Raw genomic sequence first — 7,640 nt, forward strand, 5'->3', positions numbered from 1 at the left:
TTGAAAAGCTGTAACCAGTGGGCTGCACAGGCATCAGTGCCAGGAAGTCAACTATTTGCAATCTGTGATAATGACTAGGATGAAGTAGCCATATTTGTTGATGGTACAAAGGTAGATGCGAAAGCCAGTTATGAGAAGGACACAAAATGCCTGCAAAGAGATATAAACAGATGAAGTGAGCAAGCAAAAATTTAGCAGATTGAGTATGATATGGGGATGTGTGAGGTTATCCACTGTAATAGGAAGAATGGAAAAGCAAAATGTTTAAACGGAGAGAGAATACAGAATGATGCTCTTCAGAAGAATTTAGCTGTCCTTGTGTATGAAGCAGAGAAAGTTATCATGCAGGTATAGCCAGATGTTAGGAAAGGAGTTATTTACTGCAAAAGGTAGAGCATAAAAGAATGGATGTCTTCCTGTACCAGACACAGGTGAGACCAAAGCTAGAACAATGCATACAGTTTGGGTCTCCTGCGTTGGAAGCAGTTTATGAAAGGCTTACTCAGTTGATTCTTAGTAATGTGGTTGCCCTATGACAAAAAGTTAAGCAGGTTAGGACTGTACACATTGAAGCTTAGAAGAATGAGAGGTGATCTTGTTGATACAAGACGCTGATGGGTATTGAGATGTTAAAGTTGAAGTGTCTCCAGCTGTGGAGGAATCTAAAACTGAGCGGATATTTATAGAATAAACAATCCAGAAGGAGTATTTGTAACAGTAAAAATTTTAGTTACAGGAGATTGATTGGCAGTTATCAATGAATTGCATTATTAAAGGGTACTTGCACTTGAAATAACAGGACTTAGAACCAGATGTCCTTGACAAGTGCCAGAGGTTTTGAACAGAACTGTTGGAATTTAGTTGTTTAAATGAAATCATCACCAAACTCTGAGACCTGGAATTCAACACCTCCCTCTAACTGGATCCTTGACTTTCTGACCAACAGACTACAATCAGTGAGGATAGGCAGCAACACCTTCTGCATGATTATCCTCAACACTGGTGCCCCACAAGGCTGTTGTCCTCAGCCCTCTGCTCTACTCCCTATACACTCATGCCTGTGTGGCCAGATTCTGCTGTAACTCCATCTACAAGTTTGCAGATGCTACCACTGTAGTAGGCCGTATCTCAAATAACGATGAGTCAGAGTACAGGAAGGAGATGGAGAGCTTAGTGACGTGATGTCATGACAACAACCTTTCCCTCAATGTCAGCAAAACAAAAGAGCTGGTCATTGACTTTAGGAAAGGGGGTGGTGAACATGCATCTGTCTACATCAACTGTGCTGAGGTCGAGAGGGTTGAGAGCTTCAAGTTCCTAGGAGTGAACATTACCAATAGCCTATCCTGGTCCAACCACATAGACGCCATGGCCAAGAAAGCTCACCAGCCCCTCTACTTCCTCAGGAGGCTAAAGAAATTTGGCATGTCCCCTTTGACCCTCACCAACTTTTATCAATGCACCATAGAAAGCATCCTATCTGGATGCATCACGGCTTGGTATGGCAACTGCTCTGCCCAGGACCACAAGAAACTGCAGAGAGTTGTGGACACAGCCCAGCGCATCATGGAAACCAGCCTCCCCTCCATGGGCTCTGTCTATACTTCTCACTGCCTTGGTGAAGCAGCCAGCATAATCAAAGACCCCCACCCACTGGCTCATTCTCTCTTCTCTCCTCTCCAATCAGGCAGAAGATACAGGAGCCTGAGGGCACATACCGCCAGGCTCAAGGACAGCTTCTATCCCACTGTGATAAGACTACTGAATGGTTTCCTTATATGTTGAGATGGACTCTTGACCTCACAATCTACCTTATTTGACCTTGCACCTTATTGTCTACCTGCAATGCACTTCCCTGTAGCTGTGACACTTTACTCTGTACTCTGTTATTGTTTTTTTACCGGTACTACCTCAATGCACTCTGTACTAACTCAATGTATCCGCATTGTGTAATGAATTGATCTCTACGAACTGTATGCAAGACAAGTTTTTCACTGTACCTTGGTACCAGTGACAATAAGAAACCAATACCAATACCAGTTCCAGGACTTCTGGACATACACTGTGGTAGGTGGATGTTCTGAATGTACTGGACAATAGATAGCACCTTATCTGTTAATGCATTCCACCAGAGGACTCGACATTAGGTCCAGTGGCTATGCTCAATCCTGTTGAGATTCCCTACCAGTTAGGCTGGGAAATCACATCTTGAATGTTGCCTCAGGTTAGACCAGGCACAGCTTCTGAGATCCTATTGAATTTAATGGGGATTCTACAGATATGAAGAGAGGCAAAAGAAAAGATCTTTTTTAAACTTCAGTTCAGTGTAATGTTTTAATTTTTTAACAAGTATTTTAGATTATTTTTTAAACAAAAACTAATAACTTTTTGGCATTATTTCATTTTTAATACATAGAGTCAAGAGCTGTACAGCACAAAAACTGACCCTTCGCCCTATCATGTCCATGGTGACCTTTTTTGCCCTGTTGCAGGTCACTGAATATCTAAGATATTTAAAAACTTTTAAAACAATCCCGAATGATTCTCAGGAACAAACTGTCTCAGTGAACTCCTGAAAGCCCATGCACTGGTCAGGCCAAGCCAGTGGAGTCCAGGATACCTTGGGGCAGTGAGACTAGCCCTCTGCACCCAGACCAGGTAAGTGAAGGCTCAGGTGGACACCAGGTGACAATTCTGTGCAGTTGGCTCAGGCCAGTAAGACTTAACCCTGTGTTTTCTTTGGCAAGTCTACTTCATTATCTACCCCACAAATATGTCCACTTCACAACATTAGAAGGATGTCAATGGTGAGGCAGACTGGGAGAAATTTTATTCACAAAGATAGTGCAAAAACACAATTGTTTGGACAGCAAATTATGGATATTGGCATTTAAGTGAGATCTGCTGTAAAATATGTAACAAAATTCTGTATGCTTAAAATGTAGAAAGCTGAGAGGGATTATGGGAAGAAACAGTAGGGAGAGAGATCTTAATATTTTGAGAAATTTGAAAAGTTCACTGTGAAAATCTTACTTAGCAGCCAACGAAAATGAAAAGGTTTTCATATGTATAGGTACAGTGCACAAAACAGCATCTTTTGCACAACCAGTGAGAATAAAATTATTGACAAAGTAAGTTAAGACATGATGAGATTCATCAGATTTAAGAGAAAAGGAGACATGTGGCTGAACAGAGAACAAAAGATATCTATTTATGGTATGGTAGAGGGCATGGCTAAGATACTAAATGAATTTTTTACGTCAGCCTTTGGCCGAAGTACTTAAAGTGGCAGAAGCCCATTTTGCTTTTTCATCTGTATACGTGTTGCTAATAGCAGGGCTAGAAGGCAGGACGAATCTAAATGAAAGGGAAAAGCTGAACCAAAATGGTGGTAGGCAGAAATTACCAGTTCTGATACAGACAGAAAGAAAGGGTGAGTTACCTAAAACTGGGGAATTTGAATATATTCATTCATATTAGAAGTAATAGTGATGTTGCACCACTGGGGCTATTCTATGGACCATCAACTAATGGGGAGGATATAGAGGAGTAAGTTTGCAGGAAGATTACGGCTGCTGTACAATGATAACAGGAGACTTCAGTCATCCAAATATACACTGGGGTAATTGTACCACAAGAGGCAAAAAGTGGGAGGAAGTTTTGAAATTTATCTGTCAAAAGTTCTAAACACATTTCCTTTGAAATAAGAAAGGAGACATTGCTATAGATGGATCAGGAGCAAGGATGAGTGGGATAACATTTAGGGAACAGTAATTACAGTCTCATAAGGTCAAGACTGGCTTTGGAAGAGGTCATAAACGTTCAAGATTAACTCTATTTTGCTTTCAGATGCTGCCTGATCTGCTGAGTATACCCAGATTTGTCTATTTTTAATTCAGAATTCCACCTTCTGCATTGTTTTGCTTCACCAGTATATGGGTCTTTGTTCTAGCAGTTTACTTTTTTTTGTTTCTCCTGATTTCATTCATGTCTTTCTACATGTACAAGTAAGACATGAATGAGCCTTCGCTGTCCTCTCTCAGCCAGCACTGCCATCACTTGTGTTATTCAGTCTCTTTCAATCTTCACCCTTTATTCTCTCTACCCTTCTCCTTTCTCTGCAACTTGAAACATGTTTGATTTCCTGCTTGACTCAGTTCTGATGAATAGTCATCAACCCTATTTCTTTTTCCCTGAAATGGTAGAGTATTTTCAGCATTCTGTTTTTTTGTTGCAGAAAATGCAGTCATTTGGATGTATGAACTGTAAAATATTTCATTTTGTTGGGAAGAGGAAATATGAATTAGAGAGCACAATCTAAAACTGAGTCAGGAAAAGACAGATCTGGTGGTATGTGCATATAAGTTATTCAGTTATTCTATGCATTCTGATAGATCCTATTAAATGTCCCCAATGGAATGTCAATTGACTGCTCTTTAACCTAATTTGCCAGTTCACTTTAGCCAGCTCTGCTTTCAAGCCCATATAATTGATCTAATTTAAGTGTAGAATGCTCATTTTGGATCCTTTCTTCTCTTCTTCAAACTAAATTAAACTGAATGTGATGAGAGAATTAAAGTTCATACTACTTAAGCAATTTAAGATTAGTTTCAGGAAGTTCTTTTTCTCACAGTGAGCAGCTAAAGAAATAGATTTCCAGACACACTATTTTAAGAAAGATTAGATGCTTTAATAAAGGGTTTGTAGGATATCTTTGGATTTATGAACTAAATAGAATATCTTTCCCTGTCCATCTTTACTTTGTGATGTAGCAGTGAGAGTGACAGACACAAGAAGAAGTCTAACGCAATGTCTTGCTATGGCATCCAGTCCACTCATGAACAATAACGGATATTCTGATGATTGGACCAATTTCCTTGGATTAGTTATTTTAATCCAACCTGATAAATGCTTTTAAATTTGAAATATTTATAATTCCACTTTGGTATTCTGTCTGAACTAAAGATAATGAGGGTACAGGTTTATTACTCAATATTTTGAACAAAATGTTTAAATTAATATCCATCCATAGTCATACATGTAATTTCATTAAGAAAGCATTTCAAACAAATTCACATTTCTTCAGAAATTCTGAATATTTTATCTGGACATAAGAAGCATTTTAAGCCAGTACAAAGGAAGTTTGCATCTATTTGATATTCTCTTCCTGCTGATATAAAAACAGTCTGAATGTTGCCAAGACCTTTTCTCAATGTTTATATAATAATGAAAAATACACTGTCATTTATGAATGCAAGTTTCTTGGAGATATTTGGCAATTGAGTCCTATGTTGCAGAGGAAATATAAGACCACTGTCAATAACTTGAATTTGTATTCTTTAGTAATGATGAAATTGAACTTCCTATTTCTGTCCAGAGTATTAGCACCCTCTGTTGACTGTTTTAGGAAGGTGTGAAGCAGAAGTTGCATTCATTTGTCATCCCATTTTGAGGTCGCTTTTAGCTCCCACATTCTGTTGAACATTTTACATGTCGATCTTTTGAAATTTGAATGTGAAGGTCTGAGCATATTCAAGTGCAGCATTAATAATATTTAAAGACCACTTCGATATTTATTATATGATTATAAATAACCAATGCTACCAATAATGTTATCATTTATTCCCAAGAGCAGAGTTTTACTGATGTTCTACTCTCATTCATACCATAGTCTGGGATTTCATTATAATCTCATGGCTGTATAGCAACCGTGTGTGACCTTACATACAATGTAGAAGAAGTCACACTGAGGATAGGTTTACAGGTTAAATTGGATAATGTGTAGTCTTATTGAATGGATGAAATATGATTGTGACTCAATTGGAAAAAAAGCAGTAAAACTTATGATAGGCAAAGTTCTTTTCCTAAACCAGCAGAATCAGACAGGTTGATATCAAAGTTAAAGTGCTATGGGCTTACCAGGTATCCTCTATGGTAATATGTCCTTTTTTAGGTAAGGAGACAATTATCTAGGAACAGCAAGTATCTCAAATAGAGGGAAGGATTCACCACTCAGTTTTTTGATTTAGAGTGTCTGTGCATTCCCTTATACTGAGGTAATAAATGGTGGAGATTGTACTCATGACATTTTGAAGGACAAAGCAAGGAGAAAACTTCTAAGTATCTAGTGCAATTGAGACTGAGGCAGAGTAGAACTGTATTGGTAATTAGAGAGAACATGATGAGAAAATTATCAGGGAAAATTACCCTTAAGGAGTGAAGTGGAATAACCATCGGGAGAGGTTATTAGGGCAGCTGAATGGATTCTGGGATGAAGATGTTCAAAGATAGGTAATGGAACTGTAAGAAAGGCAATTGTCTTGGGAGGGAGGAATTCAAAGGTAAAAGTATGATAGATGAGCCAGAGATGGGTTTAGGGACATAATGTATGTAGCTGTGTTGAATAATTTCAGACTTACAGCTGAGCTTCTTAATTTTGCAATCCAATTTCATTTTTACCTGAAGTAGATCACACCAGAGATAATTTCTAGGCAAAATCACATGAATTGCAAAATTGTGCAATGCTTCTGGGCATGATCCACGTTACACTACCTGATCATTTCCTGATGCCAGGTCCACATCAAATAATCTCATTAGTCAGGCATTCAATTGAGCCTGGTTCTGTTGGGAACGGTACAGATCCTGTTTTAGCATTTGCTTCTGGATGCAAACAAAGTAGTTTCAAAAATATTTTCCTTCTGACTGCTAAAGTTGAGGTGACCTTGGTTCTGGAGTGGATGGACAGTAGGTTCCCATTAGTTCTGTAGATTGGCTCTAGTCCTAGAACTCTAAGTGGTGCACAAGCTACCCACTCCCTGCTCCACCAGGCACCTCCTGCCCCCCCCCCCCCCCCCCCCCCCCCCCCCGTGGAAGAGTCTGCGGCCTCATCAGTCACCTCAAGGTCTACAGACCCGGAAACAAGCCATCCTCCATCTGGTTCAGAAGAAGACAATTCAGATACGCAGACGGTGATGAAGTTCTCTGCTGCTGTTGTGGCGTTACGCCGGAGAGAGAACGCTACAGAGAGGCTCACAAGAACACCGACGTGACTGCGTCCATGGCCATTGCTAGGGGTTAGTGAGTTTCCATGATGATCCAGATCGGGTAATGGAGGCAGTCACAGAGAGTAAGTGCTGGCAGCTACAGCAGAGGCTGAGCGGGACTGGGACATTTTATAACCGGTCCTTCGAAAGGGCAGCGAGCAGCCCAGAAGAGCTCTGGTGATGAAAGGATCTGGGAGGATGAAATGTGCCGCGGACATTGTCCAAGCGGGTTTATACGGAATGAAAGACACTCTGGGAAGCGAATGAGCGAACACCCTGGCAAAGATGACCCCTGGGTGTTCTGCAGACACACAGTGAAGTGAAGCAGTCAGGCGCCTGGTGACAGGCGGACACTGACGGCGTCAATACTCGCTGACTGAAGGTTGGTCACTTGGCAATAATTTACCAGGGCTTCCTAACGTCTTATGGCGTTAGGAAAACGCCCCAAACCATCACATGTTAACAAATTCGACCCTCAAGGAGCATAAGAGCCCGAGTCAGTTCACGTCTCGATTACGAAAATTAGCTCGATGTGAATAATTAACCAATTTGTGTGGGTTTCTTAGACCCTGCTGTTGGAGTGAAGCATGGTAAAAT

The sequence above is a fragment of the Pristis pectinata genome, chromosome 15 (assembly GCF_009764475.1).
Source record: "Pristis pectinata isolate sPriPec2 chromosome 15, sPriPec2.1.pri, whole genome shotgun sequence".
Lineage (NCBI taxonomy): Eukaryota > Metazoa > Chordata > Chondrichthyes > Rhinopristiformes > Pristidae > Pristis > Pristis pectinata.